Genomic DNA, 22,765 nt, shown 5'->3' on the forward strand with positions numbered 1-22,765 from the left:
TAGCCTTGTTTTGTGCCATACCATGAGACCTTTACGTTGATCTTTGCTTGGCCTTTTAGCCACTAAAATCCAGTGGATTTTTAGTGGTTAGCATATGGTTTTGAGGGCCTAAATTAGAGAGGGGTGACCCTCTCTCTTGTTGTCTTGTTTACTAGCATTTTCGGCCTACCAAAGGAGCATATGTTTATACCATTTGGAGGCCTAGTTCAGGCACTTTTTTGTGACTTCTAGGGCCTTCCTAGGCTCTGACCATGGCTGGTTTGGTTCCCTTTTACTTGCTTTTTACATGTGTAGAGTAATCCCTTTCATGGCTTATCAAAGGAGCACCTCATTCTTGCATGTATTGGTCATGTTTCAGTGGATTTTTGGCCATCATTTGGCATTCCATGACTCTTTTTTTGGCTGGTTTAGTAGCCTCTCATATGCTTCATATGCTTGTAGTGTAAATCGTATTCACTAGCTTATAATGCATGTTGTTTTGGCCCTCTATGCTAGCATATTTTGGCCATGCTCCAAACTGATTTTGTTCATATTTTGAGCTGCCTTAACTCTGTTTTGAGGCCTCTTGGTCGAATGATACTTGCCATGCATGCTTGTAGTGTAATAGCCTTGACTAGTTTTGAATTTTGGGGTCTCTTGCATGCTTAACTTGAGGTATTTGCATGTTTTGGTATCGTGGGGAATATTATTTCAGAGCTTATAAGGGTGCTACACTTCCATATTTTTCATGCTTTAAGTGCTCTTTAGAGTTGTATCATTATACCCTATTTATGAGCCTTTGCATTGAGCTCCATTCTTATGCCTTCAAGCCCCCATCTTAGCTCATTTTGCCACTGTTTTGGGCCTGCTTAAGGTCTGTTTGGAGTTGGTTTTGTCATTTGAGCATCGCCTTGCATGCCTCTAGTGTAATGTGCTTCACTAGCTTCGGTACTTGAGCCTTTCAACATGCATTGTGTAAGTTGTTTGCATGATTCAAAGCCATTTTGTATGTCATTTCAGAGCTGGAACATGTGTCATCGTATGCCATATTTCATCATTGCAATGCTTTTGTAGAGTTGCATTTTGTGCCCTTGGGCTTAGGTCCTTGCATTGTGTATGCTAGCATGAGTTTTGGAGTCTCGTTTTCATCATGTTTGGCCACTAATTTGGGTGTAACTGAGGTCCATCCATTTTGGTTTAAGTCCATCTTGCATTGAGTACGCCATAATGTCCTTAACATTGCGCATGCCATGTAGTTCGTCGCATTGTGTATGCTAGTCGCATTGTGTCATATTGTTGCATGCCTTTAGCATTAATAGGTTGTTTATGTTGCTTTGCATCGAGTATGCATGCTGTTGGCATTGTTGGTTTGACCATGTTGTTGCATGCTTGTTCCTTGCATTACATGTTTGCATACTTATGTCGCATTCCATCATGTTTACATGCATTGCATTGTAGTTAATCATAGTGCATTGCATAGTGTATGCCATGTTCTTTTTTGCATAATCGCATTGTGCATGCCATTGTTTGTTGCATTGTGTTCGGAATAGGAGTTAGTCCAAACATGGGAAACGAGGGACGTTTCGTACTCAAAGCGACGAAATGCGCCTCGATTCCCGGTCGCCGACACTCTTGACTACACATGATGGAGTTTAGGCATTTATATGTTCATATGTGCATTCATTCTATATTATGTTGTGCAATTCGATTCTTCGGCCATCATGCATCGAGATGCGTGATTGGTGGCCCGATGATCGAGGACCACACTCCCTTGAGCTCATGCAATGAGGGAGAGAGTGGTCGTGCACACATGTGTTGCAAATACTTTGTCGTGTTTCTCTCTTTCCCTTTGTTGCAGAAAATCAGAAACCAGGAGAGGAAACTGGTCGGCCGACCAGATTTTGTGGCTGGCTGACCACTTTTTCTAGTTTTTCACCACAAAAGTGGTTGGCAGGTGGTCTCCAAGCCCAATAGCTGGTTGGCACCCCTCCCATAGATTCCCAGGGTGGAGTTTTATCTCTCTAGAGCTTTGTGCAACTTTCTGAGATCAATTGCAAACAAAGACAAGCCGAGGCACCACGATGGATTTCCCGACAAGGCGACTCGAGCTCGCATGCATCCTTTATCATTCAAGGCAGAGCTGAGGCAGTCCACATTCATATAGTTTGCATGCTAATTTAATTGCTTACTTATTTAGTTTGTTAATTAATTAGAGTTGTGTAATAATTAGCTGTAATTGATTATTCATTTTGGTCGTGTAATAACTAGCTTAATTAGATTAGCTTAGATTAGCTAGTTGGTTTTGTATTATTTATTTGGACCCTCCGTCGAAAGGGCCAACTGTTGTAATAAGTGTGCGTGTGTGTGATGCATGTCTTCCAATCCCACGTCTTTCTCCCTTTTATTTACCAGCTTACGATGGTTAGTTTTAGGGCACGTTTCAATTAGCATCCTTATGCTCGTATGTTTGCATCCATTCATCTGTCTTGCACGCACCGGGTTCGGCGCATCATACTAATTGCATTATATTTCAATTCTTGTTTGAATACATGTTATCTAAAGCATTTCATATGCCATCTTAGAATAGCCGAGCCTACATTAGTTGCATTTTGCATGTGTTGCATTAGCCATCATAACATGAACTAGGGTCATGCATTGATTACTAACTAGTTTCTGTTTTGGCTTGGAGTACTCGGTAAGTATTTATGCTTTAGCATCATTGCATGCGTGTGAGTGACTGCCATGATAGCATACTTACCATAAGACTAACTGCTTATGTGATATACCTGCTTGAATGCCTATGGGTGATGGTTGGATTACCTGAATTAGGACAATTCATTAAATGCGAGTTTTAAGCCCACTTGAGAGTGGCAAAATCATGTTTTCTAAGCCCACCCGAGGGTGGCAAATCCATGTCTTGGCCTACTTGTGAGTAGCACCTTCAAACCATTTTCAAACAAACAAACACGAAATGTTTTTGTTCCAACTTAGGCGATCCAATCTATACTTGTATACTGTGCACATCACATAGAGATTCTAAGCTAATAAATCGGAATAAAAACGCATGTGTTTTCAAAAACAAGATATCATGTTAGTAAAGGCCGATCTTTGATCGGGCGAGCGGGGGTGCTTATTGCATGACCTTTCCCTTTCGTACCTAAGTTCCTGAGCCGAGGCAACTTTGGTGATGATGGATACGTAGCCTTAGGCACGAGTCAAGGTTTCCTAAATTCCCCCAAAATAAAATATTTAGGTGGCGACTCTGTATCTAGCAAAGCAGTCCATGTTTGGCACTTCTTTCTAAAAATCAAAATTTCAAAACGATTTGCCGAATTTGAACTCTTTGGTAATTTATCAACCTTGCATTGCACTTTGCGAGATTAGATTCAGAACCGTGACATTGAGTTCAAACTATAGTGAGCCCATTGAACAAAACGGGATTTTTCCCGGGACGTTCGAGCGCGTCTACAATTACATTTAGTTAACAGAGGACCCAACACACTAGAAGAATAAGGACAACTAAAAAATAAATGGTCATGATCCTCATCTTAATGGTTACACATAACACACTGAGCAGCACTCATAATTCCATACACAACCAACTTCTCAAGAGTATTCAATCTACCTAAGAACTCTAAACAAGTCCATGGCTGTAACATGCATATAATACTGATAAATAAATAAATAAATACACGTCTAGAGCTTGATATTTAAGCCTTAGCCTAACAAAGAGAGTAATTTTTTCACACAATAAGCAAAAACTTGAGCATATTCGAGCAACAAAGTGCAATAAACACCTATGCAACACTATTATTTGAAGCCTTATCACAAACAATGCTATAACTTCAAAGACAAGAGTTTCTCAATGATTACTACCAAGTGTTAGATCATCGGCTCCTTATTAGTAGCATTCACCCTCTTTCACCTACGAACGCTCAGGTTTGGTAACTGCATTCGAACCTCTATACCAATCTTGAAGGCCAACTTAGAGGCGTTGTCTCCTATTGGTGCACGAAACTGTTCAAGTATAAAAACTAACATCTTCCCATCCTTATCAACAATGCGATGGGCCTGTATGTTGTGTGTCAGGCCATGACCACGTCTGTCATGTGATGTTGTAAGGACATATAATATTAATTGAGTTAGTAAGTAAACAAATGCGAGTTAAACCTTAAAAACAACTTTGCAAACTTACCAACGCTGTTAGATGCAGTCACCTCTGCTCAGGTTGCACATTATGAGGTGGTAAGGGTTGGGTACCGACTTCTTGACTTGGGGGGATCCATCCCTTCCTCTAAGATGGGAGTTAATGGCCTTGAATGAGACCATAAATGGAGCCCTGGTGGCACCTCTTGTTCCTGAAATAACATAATCAAATAGTAAAAAATATATTTTAAAAAAGATATGATGTTTAAGATGTGTGAAAAAGATATATAAATAGTAAAAAACATGTTCACATACAAATATAAAATAATGTATACAATACCTCGCAGTCAAAGGAACCCAATCACTACAATAAGTTGGGTCTTGAATGATGAAATTTTTTTGTCTCCAAAGAGCTAATTTCATCACTATAGATATTTGTGAGGAAATATTTTCCTCACCGGTTTTGTCATTGAATGTTTGTCACTAAAAACCACCGTGATGAAATTTTTTTTTGTCACCAATGAAATTACTTCAGTGACGAAATTTTTTGTCACCAATAAAACAAAATTCTGTCGCAAAAATCCTCATTTTCGTCACCAAATAGTTATTTAGTACCATATTTATAACTTTAGTTAACGAATAAATTTGTCACACATGTTGATCATTGATGAAGGAATAATTTCGTCAAAGTAAGATGTAAAGTTGACCATACATGGGTGACGAAATATATTTCGTCGCAAATATATATATATATATATACATGACGAAATTATTAGTCACCAAACAACAAAATCAATGCAAACTTTCATATATAAGCTGCAATAAATTTTGTCACAAAAAATGTTTATTAGTGACGAATAATCAATTTGTCATAATAACAAATACAAATGATGAAACAAATTCGTCACTAAACTTGTATCATATTTTATATTTTAATTTAAATTATTATTTTACAAATATCCCTGCTCATATTCCAATAGCCTTTTAATTCTACTAAGAAACCCACTAGCTATTATACACCACTCCACAAAAAATATCACTAAACAATTTATATTATAAATCAAAATATATTCATCAAACAAGTTTAATAATAATCCATTAAGTATAACAAAAAAAAAAAAAAAAAACCATCAAAGCAAATCCCAAAATGAACTAACGTAGAGTCCACAAAAAAAATAACACTCGATCTTGATTTGCAACTACAACTAAGTATCAGTTTAGGAAAAAAAAAATTCAACACTTGGTCTTGATTTGCAAGTATGCTTTCAAATGTCATCAAAAATCAATCTGCAAAAAAAAAATAAATAAGAAAAACATTAACATATTATTAATTACATTGTATAGACCTCTCTATCCATGTTAATACAAATTGTGTACACAATGAGTCTAACTTAACAACCAGAAGTTCCTTTGTACATGACAAGCTCCTATTAATTACATCACTAACTTAGAGCAACTCCAACACTGCCTAGCAAAATAACACAAAAAAGCAAACACATAGTTTTGTCTCTACTTTGGTTAGTGTGTATTTTAACAAGGGTCATGCTAAGTAAGAAGTAACTAATGAATCTATTTTCATTAAATACATTTTGAAACTTGTTAAATCTTAGTTAATAATTAGTGAAACTATTGTGTCTTACCTTGTTTACACTCTATTTTACTAGGAAGATAAAAAGATGTGTATTATTGCTAAGCCTGTATTGGCTGTCTTGGTTTTATCCAAAAAATTGATTGACACTATCTTTTTTGTTTACCTGATTTAATCTCTATCTCCCCCCCCCCCCCGGAGATTGGAGTGGGTGTTGGTGTAGAAATGTGTACTTTTATTCCTTAAATGCTCCTTTGAAATAAAATATGGCTTTTATGACTTTGAAATTTAAAGAAAGTGGGGAAGCTCCAATGCTACGTGTGGAGTAATTGATTAATAGTCAAATTTGATATTTTCTATGACCAAAGTGCAAAGATGACTTATAATTGCAGCATTTGCAACTAGTGGGATATTCTTATGTTTTCCAAGGATAAAAGTGCCTAATAGATGTAGGTTTAGGTAATGAGAAAAGACATGGAATAATATGTTTTACTTTATACTATGTCCTAAACAGAATGGACTTGTTGCGTCATGAGATTCATCTTAGTGCCACAAATAATTAGGACAATGTTTCATTGCATTGAGTTGTACTATTATTGTTTATTGAGACAACTGACTTGTTATCTCAATGTTCTTCTCACAGCTCATGGTCTGTTATGCCCCACATTTCTATCTATAAGTATAGGGAAAGTAAATATTCTTGTTGTCTAAAGTCACTTTTTGTGGCGCTTAGTGTTTAGTGTATACGTTATTAATTTTTTTTGCAACACTATTCACATACTATCCCAGGTAAAGACTGGGAGAACCGAATACCCTAATGAATCTATTTTCATTAAATACATTTTGAAACTTGTTATATCTTAATTATTAGTGAAACTGTTGTGCTTTAACTAGTATATACTAACCAACATGAGAAAAATAAAAACATAAAACAAGTGAAACTTACCAAAATGGCAATCTACGAGTTCATAGGATACCACCTCTTCTAAATTGTCCTTTGAAACCTTGCTTCTTAAGAAACTCCATGATGCTTGATGTCATCTCCAAAATGCTCCTCAAGCGACTCATTCATCTTTCCTATAAACAAGTAATGCACCCTTGGCACAATTTTTTATCTTTAATAACTTGCATTAATCGAAAAAGTATAATTATTCAAAAAGTAAACAAGGTGAATGCAAATTTATAGTACCTTGCTTTGTAGCTCCTCCACTTTCATATCAATATGAGTTAAATTTGAAGTAGAGCCAGACACAATTTCTTCAAAGTACAGTGCATCCTTCACAAGCCCTCTAAGGAAAAAAAAATTAAGAATAACCAAAATAAAAATAATCCAAAATTTATGTCAATGCATTATCTCCAAAATTAACTATAGGAGAATTTCCAAGGTTTGGATAACCTTCAGATTTAATTTCGACCATCACAACTCCCAAGAATCAGGAAAAGAAATCTTTTACCACCAAATAGTTAGTAGTTGAACAAAGTATCCAAATTCTTCAAGTAACCTAAGATAACAATTGCCTCTAAATTTATGTTGGAAGCTAGGTAGAGTGCCTAATTTGGTTATACTTGAATCTCTTGGCACAAATGTCATGTGAGGAAACTGCAAACAAAGTACAAAAATTTTACATTTTTTTAAGAAGAAAAAGCCCTATAGCACAAACCCTCAAAGTGGGATTTAACACGAGTGTGACCACTGAGGAACTCGAAGCTTTGGAAAAATACATAAGATTAATGTGGCCCCTGCACAATGACTGTTTCTTTATAACAATATGGATTTAACAGCATTCATTGCTAACAGTCTCAGTAACAATATTGACCCCTGCATAAGGATTGTTTTACATTGGGAACAGTATTGTTTCTTAGAATCTATTATACAAAATCAGAGAACAAAATAAACGTAGCAAGTAAGCATCACATGTTGGAAAATGACACTATTCACAATGAATTAGTTTGGTAAATATGCACAAGAGACGCAACATGGTTTATGAGGAAAAATATTCAAGTGCTAGATCTACTAGTACTTTTTGCAAAGCTTTCTAAACACCAAATTTTTGTGTTGAAATGAACGAATCAAGTAGGACACAAATTGCCATGTCCACATCTACTTGAGTAACATGCTGTCTGAGGTGCATTCTTGCATGTGCTTCAGACATCTGAATCATTGATTTGATGTGCCTCACTACAATGGGAACTTCTTGTCCATGCTACAAATGCATAAAATCAAGGCATGCATCATGAGATAACATGTATGAAATCACCAATAGATTGAACCGTTAGGAAGAACAAGAAAGAGAATCTAATCGAAGATTCTCTCCATAGTTCAGTATAAACTTGCGAGAGCTTGTTAAGGTCAGTATCATGCAAACTTGGGAATACATTTAACTTGGCCAAAGCTAAGTACTTTTTTAGCAAATCTTGAGGGAGTATCCGAGGAGATAAACATAGATCAAGACATTGAAATTCAAGCATTTTCAAAGGAACAAGACTAGATAAGATAGCTCTAGTATGGACCTCACAATCAGTTGGCATGGAAGATGTTTCAATTTCGTCCTGTGAATTGCTTATGGACTTCTCATGCATGTTAACACCTTTGGGTTGAGACATGAAATTGTTAGAAATGGTTTTGGAAAAATCAGTTTTTTCCTCAACTTTGGTCTAATTTTTAGGTAGGTGTAGACCGCCCGAACTCGCTCCGCGCGCGAGGGTGCGAATTGGGTTCTAACTACTACAGTTCGGACTCCTGTCATGGTTCTGAATCTAATTTCACAAAGTGCAATGTAAGACTGATAAATCACCAAAGAGTCCAAATCTGACAAATTGTTTTGGAAAATCGATTTTAATCAAAAAGTGCCAAAAATGGACTACTTTGCCAGATTTCAGAGGCGCCACCTAAATATTTTGTTTTTGGAAAATTTAGGAAACCCTGACTCATGCCTAAGGCCACGTGTCCGTCATCACAAAAGTTGCTTAGGCTCAAGAACTTGGGTACGAGAGGGAAAGGTCTTGAAATGAGCACCCCCGCTCGCCCGATCAAAGATCGGCCTTTACTAACATGATACGTTGTTTTTGAAAACACATGTGTTCTTATTCCGATTATTTAATCTAGAATTACTATGTGATGCATACAACATACAAGTATAAACTAAATCACTCAATTTGGAACAAAACATCTCATGTTTGTTTTTCGAAAATGGTTTGAAGTTACTACCCTAAAGTAGGCTAAAGCGGTAAAATGGCCTCGCGGACGAGGGAGGCATGCATGCTCGGTCACGTCCTCCCGAAAATCCACTGCCTTGCCTCAAAATGCCTCTGTTTGCACACCTTTAGACCTCTGAAAATTATGCCAACTTCCAGATTGCTTCTGACTGATCTCAGGAACCTATTGAGGGATGATCGGCCATGATTGGTGGTAATCGGCCAAAGTTGATGGCCATCGGCCAATTCTGATAGCTGATCGGTAGCCTTGGTGGCCGGTCGGCAGCTTTGATGGCCAGTCGGCCATTGTTTCCTACAATTTCTCCTTTTGCTGCAACAGAGCACAAACAGGGGCATGGCAGTGTATTTGCAAGGGAATGTGTGTGCAACCACACTCCTTATCATGTCTCAAGCCCAAATGAGTGTAGTGCTCAGCTCTCAAGCCACCAATCACGCATCTCGATGCATGATGGCCAAAGAGTCAAGTTTGCACAATGTTGATGAATGCATAAACAAGACTCGATGAACTGCCACCTTATCATGCATGATCAAAGGTGTCGGCGACCTAAGAAAATAAGGCACGTTTCATCACTTTGAGTATGAAACGTCCCTTGTTCCTCGTGTTTGGATTAACATCCGATCCAAACACATGCAATGCAACACACATGCAAACAACGTGCTTATCTATCAATGCAAAAGTGGCATGCACAAGGCTCTATCGTGTAAGCAATGCATGCAAAACATGTTAAGGAGCTAAGGCATCAAAGCTAGTGAAGTATATTACACATGAGGCATGCACTATCAATCTTGAATGGTCAAACCACACATGGACAGCCCTAAGATACTTCAAAACAGTGGCCAAAACTCAACAAAACTTAGGCACAAAAAGCAAGGAAGGCATACTCAACTCATGGCCCGCAAGCAAAGCATAAAGGCATAACTATTAAACACAATTAAAGAGTGATAAATATGAGAGTATGACATGGTTACATGCTCTGAAATCATATGCAAAAAGATGATGTATCATGCAAATAGCCCAAGCAAAGCATGTTAAGAGGCTTGAAACACAAAGCTAGTCACTACAACTATGTAAGGCAAGGCATATATGCTCAAGACCACTCAAAGCAGACCTAAAGCATGCTAAAATAGTGGCAAAAATGTACTGGGGCAAAGCTAACACATGCTAGAATGATGAACTAAAGCATGAAGCATGTTAGGCCAAAGAGCATGATTGCACTACAAGTACCAAAAGCAAGCAACCAATGACCAAATCAATCAAAAACAGAGTTATGGCAAGTCCAAAAAGTCACAAAAACATGCTTGGACTCAGCTTAAAAGAAGTAGAAAAGCATGCTCAAGTATGAAGGCAACAAGGCAAGGAAGCAAGACAAGAAGAGAGGGGACCACCCCATCTCATTTTGGACCTCAAAAACACCTTTCCACCACTTAAATTCCTCTGAGTTTCAGTGGTAGAAAGGCCATGCAAAGGCCACTACAAAAGCTTCAAGGAATGGCTCCAAAGCTTAACAAATAAGGCATACAAGAGGGTGAAACACCCCCAACTCCCACAAGGCCTCAAACAATCATTTTAAACACTTAAAAATAAAGCTTTTTGTAGTTGAAAGCCAAGCCTAAAACAGCATGCAAAGGTGACTAAGATGACATACAAAGATAGGCTTAAAAGGGGAATACACTCACCCTTGAAGAATAACAGCAAAACAAGCCTTCCGCTGAGCCAAAACTAGCCTTTTGAGTCCAAACAAGACCCTCAAGTACCTCAGCAACAAAGTGATGGTGCTTTACTAGGTGTTTGTGTGCAATAGTATGAGAAAACACACTTTAAGGCTTAATATAGCCCAAATATAGAGAGAGAGAGAGAGAGAGAGAGAGAGAGAGAGGGAGAATTCTAGTGAGAGAAGGATATTTTCTTCCTCTTAATTTTCTGAACCTCTAGAAGGGGAGAGGAGCCTCCCTTTATATAGAATTACAAGCCTCAAGCTTGTTTGACAAGCCAGAAGCTTGTTACAATCCCTCCATACACGTGTATGGAGGATGCCTTCTGTGCCCAACAACTGGCACCAAAAATATCTGCAAAAGCAAAAGAAAAGGCCTCGGCCAAAAAACATAGCCGACCGGCCACCACTGATGGCCGATGGGTAAAAGGCATGGCCGATGGGCACGGGGCCTGGCCGATGGGTTATAGGGCTGGCCAGCAGGCTACCCTCTTCCCTCAGAAACAAAGCCACAAGCTCTTAGTCCATAACCAAGCACAAAACAGACAAATTGAAAGGCTCCCAGGCAAGGCGCACAATCGAGAACTTCAGGCACTCAAAATGAAAACGAGCATGGATGATCATCGAGTGTTCAAACGATGACGTCCAAGTCTTGAGGACGATCAAAAATAGGGTGTCTACAGTTGCCCCTCTTTGACAGAACTCGAAGGTCATGAGATGACGAGAATGAATGTCAAAGCCCATTTTTGACAAGGCCGAAGACTTAGACAAACATACAAAATAACAATACAGAGATGCGCCCGCGGGCTGGGGCAAAATGCAAATGACATGTACAATGCAAAACATAACTTATGATTTTGCAAAGAGGGCTGTAAAGAAATAACATGCAAATGTTATGCAAAGAAATACTACAGCAAACTCATACATAAGCAAGTAAGTGAACACGCCACGCGTGGGAATTACAGACCAAACTACATTTCATGCAGAAAGGATGTAAGAAAATTATGCAATCTTCACTGTGCTCACACAGAAAAGACTAGAAACAACTATCGGGAACACCCAAAGTCTCAAACGAAACAACTCAAACGCGTATCACATGCAAGAGAGGGAAGGGAAACACCTCTTAGCGTATCACACCCGAGAGAGGGAAAAAAAGCACCTCTCAGCGTATCACATGCAAGAGAGGGAAAAGAAACATCTCTCAGCGTATCACACGCAAGAGAGGGAAGGGAAACACCTCTCAGGGTATCACACGCGAGAGATGGAAGGGAAACACCTCTCAGTGTATCACACGCAAGAGAGGGAAGGGAAATGCCTCTTAGCATATCACACGCAAGAGAGGGAAGAGAAACACCTCTCAGCGTATCACACGCAAGAGAGGAAAGGCAAACACCTCTCAGTGTATCACACGCGAGAGAGGGAAGAGAAGCATCTCTCAGCGTATCACACGCCAGAGAGGGAAGAGAAACACGTCTCAGCGTATCACACACGAGAGAGGAAAAGGCAACGCCTCTCAGCGTATCACACGCGAGAGAGGCCAAGGAAAACACCTAAGAGTGGTATAAATATCAAAAGATGTTCCAATGTTTTTAACCAAAGCAAAGAGGTATAAGCGTCGGGCACACAGTCCAAACGCTTCTAACAGGGTGTTAGTGTAAACACCGGGCGCACCAGGGTGTTTCTAACCAACGGGGTAAGGGAGAGGAATGGTGTTACCCGAAATTCCTCTGAATGAATCGTACATACAATATCGTGCATGTATAAGAAAGAAACCTTATGGGTACGATGCAATACAATGCATGTCTCATGCGAGACGAATGATTGTAACATGATGCCAAGGCATGCTCAATGCCCAATATGCAAGAAATGAAACCGAAGCATGTTCCATACAAGATAATCAACGATGCATATTCAATGCAAGAGTGAAAAAGGTACATGGCAAAAGCCAACCTTGCATACATGACAAAATGCACTAACACAGCACATTCAAAGGTGATTCATCGATCTTGTGGTATACAAAAGGATACGGAAAAGGATACACTTTGTTCGTACTGAGTGCCACGCACTGGAAACACGGTTCGGAGCTTCCATGAAGACTGCTTGAGCTCAAAGGTGTATTTTCTTGAACTTTCTTGAAAGATGAGGGTACAAATCAATAGAAATACCCCCAAAAAAGAGCATGGGAGGTCCATCGGCCACAAGAGGGAGCCATCGGCTACCAGATAAGTTAATCGGCCAATAATGTGGCCGGCCGGCCAACAATTTGGCCGATTGGCCAAACATGGCAGATTCAGGGCAGTTTGGTCCATTTGCCTCGGGTCTTTAAGTATGGGGTTTGAAACCCCATTTCTTCACTTTCTCAAGGCCAAAAAACATTTCTCCTCTCATTCCAGACCATTTCCCCCTTCCGATCCGTGCTTTCTACGTGTTTCCAAACCTCCCACAAACATTCGAATCGCAAAACCCTTATTGTTCTCAACATTTTGGACCATTGAAAAGTGGTTTCGGTGCCTCTTCCTTGATTTCCTCATTTGGAGTTTGTTTCCCTCGAATCACCCTTGATTTCTGTGCCCTCTTCCGAGCTTTGACCTTTTTTTTCCATTTTTCACCCCTTAGAGTTGACTTTTTGTTGACTTTTGGCATTCTCACCTATTTTCTACATCTTCGACTATTTTCTCATTCTTCTTGAGATGGGGGATGACATTCCACATGATGGGGGTCCTCTGGGGATGCAGATGGATCCCGAGTTTGACCTTTTGTCGCTCGGTATTCAACCCTTTGATCCAGCGTCTTATGACCCTGACGTACACGTGTTGCCCCCCGACGGCATCCGCCAGTTCAGGAGATTCGCGCGAGGTGCACCAGAAGACCTCCTGCTACGCGGGCCAGAGTTACACGTATCCTATGGTGCTGCTGAGGTATACTCTTCCTCTTTATTTTCTGCAATGTAGATCGTATGTCTTGGATAGCCAATATTGCTCTTCATCTGATTAGTCCAAACACACTTGTACATCACATGCCTAGTTCATTCTGAGCACATTCATACATGATACTTCTGTTAACTTGAACATATGTACACACTGCATTTCTATCAATTCTGAACACATACATAGACTGTATTCCTAACACTGCTTTGCATCTATTTATCTTGGACACAAAGAGATTCTCATGCCTTCCGAGGCTATGGGAACACCATCGCACGAGACTGGTACATGGAGCTACCTGATGATGTTTGCCACATCGTCGATGAGGCTGGTTTTGGTGTATTCTGCATGGGACTCTCGCGTCTCACTGCGAGTTGGCCTCTTCTAGGCGCCTTAGTGGAGAGATGGTGGGACACTACCGATTCTTTCCACCTTTCTATAGGGGAGATGACAATGACTCCCTTCGACTTCTCTATGCTCACCGACATAGGACTAGGGGGTGATCTGATCCCTTACGACACTGATATGGGTGAGTGAGATGCTGCTCAAATCTTTTTGCTAGGGACTCGCCCACCTTTCTTCCGACCAGGGATGGTGCGATATTCATGGTTCGCCGACCACTTCAGGGGGGAGACGTCGACGACCCGCGAGGAGGTCGAGCACTACGCCCGAGGGTTCCTCATGTTCTTGCTTGGCACTACTCTATTCCTCGACTGGGCGAACACCGTTGGCCTCTACCTCTTGAGTGCACTAGTAGACTTGTCTCGCATCTGGCGCTATGACTGGGGCGGCGCAAGCTTGGCCACATTGTATGGATACATGAGTTCTTCATCTCGCTGGAGCAGGCACCTACTAGGAGGCTACTGGAGAGCCTGGGAGGTACATCTTTCCCTTCTGCTTTATAGTCCTACTTTACATTATCTGTACACCGCACACACTGCATAACACGCAATTTACTTTACACCAGTTGTACACTGCACACACTACACAAGACACTGCACATCATTCTCTGATTTCTATTTTATCTGTATATTGCTTTACTGATAAACATACTCATTATTACCCTTTCACATTCTGTAGTTGTGGGTATATGCCTACTTCCCGAGGCTTGCCCCAGAGCCGGAGGTAGAGACGCCTCACATGGTTCTGTATTCACATAGGTACGATGTGAGGTGCGAGCGGAGGCCGCGAGAGTCTTTCTCATTCTTCCGCCGATATTTTGACACTGTAGCCATAGCGGAGGTATTTCAAACCTTACAGTTCATCTGAGCTTTGCTTTATATTGCACTTTCAATAGCAGATAACAACCTGTATATCTATCATTTGCAGATAACAACCTGTATATCTATCATTTACAGATCACCTGGCAGCCCTGGGTAGTGCTGCCTGATGCAGTTAGAGACCAGTTTATGGGCGCTCAAGAGATTTCCCGATTTCGGATTTTGCTTGAGGGTCCGGTCTGTCGAGCGTGGTACTTGGATGAACGCTTCCTACGATAGAGCCTTGGTTTACTCGAGCCGGTGGTTCCGATGCCGCCTCCTTCGCACATGAGGTTTACAGAGAGGTACACCCCGCAGGAGATGACCGATTTCACGATAGATTGGGATGCTGACTTCTTCAGACTTGACGGCAACTACACCGTCTTCATCCAGACATATCTCATGCAACCTTTGGCCAGTGTTCACCGAGGTGAGAGAGAGAGACCTGTAGCCACATCAGGAGGAGTGAGAGGATCTAGAGCGACCCAGGCCCATGGTAGGAGGGGTTCCCGGAGGGGACAGAGGGTGGAGTGGCCAGACCTGCCCACTACTATGACATGTCGAGGACGGGCTGGAGAGACTTATCAGATTCCCATCGCTCCTCCCCCAGCTGATCACGAGCTCATCGGAGTTTGAGGCCCGACCCCGATATATGCTATACTTTACATTCTGTACATTCATTTCATTTCAGTTGATATTCTGCAGATTACTAATTACCTCAACACTTTTCCAGGCTTCCATAGAGTACACCGAGCAAGCTCTGGAGCTGGCGGCTTCTGTGATGGGAATGATGCAGACGAGCATGGACCTGCTCAGTATTAACGGTATTCCAGTAAGTTCTCTCAACCTCTGGTCCAAAACCATCTATAATCTGCTACATATTGGTCTGAGGCATCACATTATCAATACTACATTTGATACACCGCACTCATATACCACTCACGGCACCGATACACTGTATCCCATTACTAGCCACGGCCTTCATACACTACAATCATTCACCGCTCACGGCGTTCATATACTGCTCACAGCATTCATACACTGATGCATATACTGCTTTTGATACCATACTCAGCTTCGCATAGCATAATTGATGCATTTTCCAAATTGTCCTTTTCAGGTCCCATTCCAGATACCAGCCATAGCGGGCGCCTCAGTGGGACCTTTAGTGCCTCCCCGAGTAGCAGGGGGAGCGGGACAAGGGACTCCGATGCACAGCCGAAGTAGAGCTAGGCGTGCTCACACTAGCAGTAGTTCGCAGGAGCCTATCCCAGATGATGATGAGTTTGACGAGGAGGCAGTGAGTCCACAGTCAGGGTCGTCTCAGGATGGAGATGAGGTTGGAGATGGCTCGGGTTTAGACTCAGGTAGCAGAGCTGACGGCGGTAGTTCTGGGCTTTCGTTAAGGAAGAGGACGAGGAGGACTTCCCACTCTTAAGGCGACTGGAGCCGATTTAGATGTTTTGTTTTTGCTTTATTTCTCTTTTTGCTAGTAGTTTTTGCACATTGTACAGCCTTAGGCAGTTTTCTTTTCTTTAAAACTTGTACTCTTGCAAAAAAGAAACCATGATGGAATGAAAACAGCTTTTTGATTGAAAAAGTGTTACATTTTACATTCTAAGCATTGCATTGCATCGCACAACATGTAAATGGGATTGAACTTTGTTTGAAAACTACACACTCGAATTGCATTGTCTTAATCAGGTAGCGAACCAACTGACAACTGAAAGAACAAAACAACTCGATAAACAAAACCAAGGCTTGACATGCTAACCAAATGTGAATACAACTCGATAAGCAAGACAAGAACTTAACAATCAGCGCAAAATACAACTTGATAAACAAAATTGCAATTACTCGATAAACAAATTGAAATAACACAAGCACGACTTCACAAAATTGTCACAAAAATGCATTCAAAGTGGAACAAGAAACAAGTTCTCAACACTTCCAACACATGGACAGCTCAGAGAACAAAGGAAGGGCCATTGGCCAAGGTGGGAGGCCACCATAAAGAGCTATCGGCCACAAGAACTAGCCGATTGGCTATAAAGACGGTCAGTCAGCCATCATATTTGGCCGGTCGGCCATTAATGCAAAAGTGCCCAGATTGTTGCCACTTGTCTTCCACTCAACACCTTATCTTCTACAAAAGCCAGCTTTGTAGTTTCTCTATTTCAACTCTGTTTTTGCCCCAAATGGAAGCATTTCTTGCCCAAAACCTCACAAATTGGATTGCAAACTTGGATAGCTTGGAAAAGTTAAATTTCCAGGATTTTAGAATAAATGCACTATTTATGCTGAGCCGCACCCCGCTGCGTTTTCCGCTCCTCTATGCCGCGGCTAGGTGTTGGAATCCGGTAACTCATGTTTTTAGCTTTGGCAGACAAGAGATGTGTCCCACTTTTGAAGATTTCCAAGCCTTGATGGAATCTCGACGAGATAAAGAGATCTTACCCCAATTCCATTTTGGCCACATCCAAGCCTTAGGACGGATGTGTGGGCTTACTTTTCTTGATGCTCGGTCTTTGATTCGTGACGGAGAATTAGACATCCCCAGCTTGATTTATCGATTTTCTAATGCCGGTGACCGCGGCGACCATCTTTGGCAGAGTTTTCGGCGACACGCCCTTTGTCTGTGCTGGTTATCTCATTTCTTGCTTGCCCAAGGCTTCGGTGGGTCTAGCGTCCATTTGATTGAGGTTGCCCAAGGTTTAAAAAAGGGCAAGAGCTGCATTGCCATGACACTAGCTGAGACACTGATGGATTTGGATGCCTTCCATCGCCGGGAGACAACTAGATTTGCGGGGAGTCCACTACTGTTGAAGGTAATGTTTCCCGCCCTTCTCATATGTGTATTCCTCACATCACTCGACCCTCAGGCTCTGTTTTTCTCTCAAGACCCTTTCTCACTTTTCTCTCCACGTACTTCTCTCTATTCTTTAATTTCTCATTTTTTTATCCCTCCCCAGATATGGTTGATGGACAAGTTGAGGGTTGTGGACTCATGCCCAGCATATTCAGCACGCGGCTATTTCTTCCGGCAACGCCTAGTTGATGTCCCAAACGAGGGATGGTGGTGCGAATGGATGTGCAGTTTGTCCGTTGTCAACATTGCTTGGCGCTGCCCCTAGTTTAATCTGCTGGCGATGAGTTACAGCATGTCTCGCCAGCCGAGCATTCAGCTAATTGGCCTAACACACTATGTCTTTTACTTCCCATTCCGATTCTGGCACCAATTTGGGCATGATCAGACTTGTCCAAAAGATGGGATAAAGTACCCTACTGTATTTCTAGTCCGAGGCGCACATCTGGCTCGGTATGCCATAGCATGGAGGATGAGAGAGCTTCTGCCAGCCGCTCCTACTTTCAGTTGTACCCTCTCTGATGAGTGCATAGCTTGGCTCGATGGAGAGGCGCAGGTTGGGCCTACTTTGGCATCGAGGCTTCAACCAGCTCTGGGAGGGGACGCAGGAACACCTGACTATGTCCCGAATTTATTTGCTTTTATCAGTACTTTCAAGTTTTTTTTATGAATGTAATAAAAAGCAACTTCAATTTGTATTCAAGAGCAGGAGAACATTGTACTGAAATCAATGTAATTGAAGGTTGTGGGTACTGAAAATTTTTCGTTTGGTCTAAAAATTGTCTAAGTTGTAAAAAGATTAATTTGAGCAAAATCAACTTTTATTAAAACTTTTCAAAACCATTTTCGATATGGATCACAACTGGACACGCCCGAGATCTATCACTGAGATGTACAATCCCGAATCAACTGGAAAGTTGCCCCTAGTCTAAATAGCACTGCACTAGAGATCACAACCGAGCTCTTGAATGCAGAATAGACAAAGATGACCAACATGATCACACGGACAAAGTTGACTTGGAAGTGTTTATGGCTGGACTTCAAAATGAAGTTGCCTACGTATCCCAAAGATAGGAATCAAGCCTTACGTAGTTCGGTTCTGGTTTACTCGTGTATTAACACTTTCCTTTTGCGGTCTAACTTTTGCCAAGGTCGCCCTTTCTGAGTTTTCAACCTTGCGAGCTCAGTTTTTATTATTTCAAATTTTTTGTGCTCTAACTTTTACCTAGGTCGCCCTTTCGGGTTTTCGGCCTAGCGAGCCACTCAGGGATAGTATTTCTTCAACTTGTCCATGTTGATCGGCTAGGAGAACTCTAGGCCATCTAAATCCATTAGAGTGACAGCTCCACCCGACCAGATTGACTGACGTAGGGACCAGTCCAATTCGGTTTGAGCTTGCCCCTAAAGTCGTAGATGGGAGCTCGGTTGTCTTTAAGCACCAAATCCCCCTCTTTCAAATTCCTGGACTTAACCTTCTTGTTGAAAGCCCTGGCAATTCTTTGTTGATAACCCTGGACGTGATACAGTGCTTTTAGCTTTCTTTCATGAAAGAGCATGAGTTCTTCGAACCTACTTTGCTGCCAATCTGCCTTAACTATCTGGCACTCAGCCATAACCCGTAATGACGGAACCTCAACTTCGATAGGCAGAACAACCTCCTTCCCATAGACCAAGGAATACGGAGTTGCCCCAGTAGAAGTTCGAATTGAAGTCCGGTAGCCCCAAAGAGCGAATGGCAGCTTATCTGGCCACTCCCTGTAGGTTTCCACCATCTTCTACAGAATAGGCTTGATGTTCTTGTTGGTGGCCTCAACAGCTCCGTTGGTTTGCAGCCAGTATGTAGATGACTTATGAAAAGTCACGTTGTATTTATCCAACAAGTCGATCACTTCCTTCTTGAAGTGGGTACCATTATCCGAAATAATCTCATTTGGGACCCCATAGTGATAGATGATGTTGTTCCTGATGAACTTTGCGACGTGCAAAGCCTTCAACACCGCGTAAGATTGGGCGTCAACCCACTTCGTGAAGTAGTCTATTGCTACCAGAATGTACTCATGCCCGTTGGACCCCTTCGGAGTGACAACCCTAATTACATCAATTCCTCAAACTAAACACGGCCATGGCGAAGTCATGTTGTACAGCTTCGATGGCGAAATATTCATGCGGTTAGCATGGATCTGACATTTATGATATCGCCAGACAAAGCCAATACAATCCTCCTCCATGGTTGACCAGTAATAACCCTATCTAAGGATCTTCCGGGCTAGCATCACCCCACTCATGTGTGCTCTGCACTCTCCGCTATGGATGGCCTCCATCAGGCGCTTGGACTCCTCAGTATCAACACACAACTTATGTATCCCGAGATGACCCCGCTTGTACAGTTTACCCCCGTAGACGATGAACTGAGCAGTTATTCTTCGAACTGCCCTTTTATCTTTGGCATTTGCCCCTGGTGGATATGCCTCATTTTCCAAGAAGTTCCAAATGTCGTAATACCAACGGTTTTGATCTTGTACCTCATCTATGGCAGCAATCAACTCGTAGGCCGGCACGAATTTCTGTCCAATGATGATCGGACGCATCCAGACTCCTAAAGGGATGTCTATCATAGAAGATAAAGTTGCTAATGAATCGGCGAACTTGTTGTTCTCTCTTAACAGATGGGCGAAATTCAGTTTCTCAAACCAAGGAATCAGAACATCCAAGGTCTGGTGATAGATTCTCATTTTTTCTTCTTTAACTTTCCACTCTCCTTTAGCTTGAGATACAACAAGGTTCGAGTCCCCGATGACATCCAACCGTTTTGCCCCTAGTTCTAGGGCGGCTTCTAATCCAGCAATACATGCCTCATACTCTGCCTCATTGTTCGATACTTTGAATCGGAGTTTGAAAGCTATGGGTATACGGGAATTGTCAGGTGCTATCAGCAACACCCATATCCCATACCCGTATTGGTTTGACGCTCCGTCAAAGTACATCGTCCAAGTCTCTTCTTCGACATGCAGAATGGCCTCGTTTGGGAACAGATATTCTACTGCTTCATCCCCTTCAACTGGGTGGTCGACTAGGAATTCTGCTACCGCTCTCCCTTCACTAACTTGCGCGTCATGTACTTCAGATCAAATTCGAAAAGCAGAAGCAACCAACGAGCTAGCCTACCCGTAAGTGCTAGTTTCTAGAAGAGATATTTGATGGGATCTAATCTCAAAACCAGTATTACAGAGTAAGCTAACAGGTAGTGCCTCAACTTCCTAGTAGCCCATACCAAGGCCAGACAAGCCTTCTCTAGCGAAGTGTAGCGGGTCTCGTAATCCAGCATTTTCTTGCTCAAGTAGTAGATAGCCTTCTCCACTTTGTCCTCAGACTCCTATGCAAGCATGCAGCCCATTGTCGTTTCGGTCACTGACAGGCACAAAATCAACAGTTTCCTCGGCTCAAGTGGTGACAACACATGTGGGTTCTGTAGATATTGCTTGATCTGCTAGAAAGCAACTTGGCATCGATCGTCCCATTAGAACTTCTTTCTTTTCTTCAGGAGACCAAACAGTGGTTCACAAGTCAAGGTTAATTTTGTAATAAACCGTTTTATGAATTTCACTATACCCAGAAAGCCTCGCACCTCCTTTTTAGTCCTCGGTGGTGGCATTTCTAAGATGGCCTTGGTTTTAAAAGGATCGACCTCGATACCCCTTTGTGTGATCAAGAACCCTAGCATTTTTCCTGCTGTAACACCGAATGTACATTTCTAAGGATTCAGCCACAACCGATACTCCCTGATCCGTTGGAAGAATTTCTGTAAGGCAGTGTAGTGGCCCTCTCTTTCCTTGGACTTGACAATCATGTCGTCCATGCACACCTCAACCTCTTTATGGATCATATCGTGCAAAATCATGGTCGCAGCCTGTTGATATGTAACCCCAGCATTCTTCAGCCCAAATGGCATCACCCTATAACAATAGGTTTCCCACGAGGTAGTGAAAGCAGTCTTCTCCCTGTCTTCGGGTGCCATCAAAATCTGATTGTAGCCTGAAAACCCATCCATGAATGAGAGCAACGCATGCCCAGCAGTGCAGTCCACTAATTCGTCGATATGCCGCAGAGGAAAGTCATCCTTTGGACTGGCTTTGTTCAAATCACTGAAGTCCACACTTACCCGAATTCTGCCGCCTTTCTTCGGCACCGGAACTGTATTGGCCAACCAAGTTGGATACTCAGATACTAACAGGAACCCTGCGTCGATCTGCTTGGTGACCTCTTCTTTGATTTTCAGAGCCTAGTCCTGGTGGATCCTTCGGAGCTCCTGTTCAACAGGTCAGGCCTCTGGATCAGGAGGGATCTGGTGCTGTACAATCTCAGGATCGATTTCAGGTATGTCTTCGTAGGACCATGCGAGAACATCTTTGAAATCTTTCAATAAAGCGACTAAGCACTCGCGTTCCTTAGAAGACAACGTGGATCCGATTTGGACCAACCGCAGATCTTTTTCAGTACCAACGTTAATTGAGGTGATTTCATTAACCAAAGGTTTTACAAACCTCTCCTGCTCTTGATCAATCAAATGCTTTAAAACCAGAGAAATTTCTTTCTCGTCATTTTCATCAAAATTTTGAAAATCCTAATTAATGCAATAAATTAAAGGCACAGAAAAGTACTCGGAAGCCACAGCCGTACAATTCTCATTAATAACATCCAGTCCGTCTAATCCTTCGATTACAACAGACTCAAAGGAAAAAGAAAAAGATGTCCTGGACAAGACAGTGGCATCTGGGTTATCACTCCCAAGAATACTGGGCTCAGACTCAAAAGAGCTGGAGTCTGATTCTGACTCCACAGACTCTGTGGAATCAAATTCCGGCTCACTACCTGATCCGGAACTACTCGATAAAAAGCCCTCCTCGTATTGCCAAACGAGGGAGGGTGCAATGGATGCATCGAGAATGCCTGAAAATGGGCCCACAGCCGCTTTATCCCCGATCATGGAAATTGATAAGTTATCCCCCAAGCACTCTGGTACGATCTGAGGATCTGAGAGGAGACAAGTCAGCGCTACCCCCATTTCAATTTCTGTG

At 41.9% G+C, this 22,765-nt stretch overlaps 1 pseudogene; it reads right to left on the bottom strand.

The window, feature by feature from the left end:
- Positions 1-3,900: 3,900 nt before the first annotated feature.
- The window catches only part of LOC114321871 (DNA replication licensing factor MCM2-like), a 47,948-nt pseudogene continuing 29,083 nt past the window's right edge, over positions 3,901-22,765 (bottom strand).

The sequence above is a fragment of the Camellia sinensis genome, chromosome 4 (assembly GCF_055761805.1).
Source record: "Camellia sinensis isolate YWXY chromosome 4, ASM5576180v1, whole genome shotgun sequence".
Lineage (NCBI taxonomy): Eukaryota > Viridiplantae > Streptophyta > Magnoliopsida > Ericales > Theaceae > Camellia > Camellia sinensis.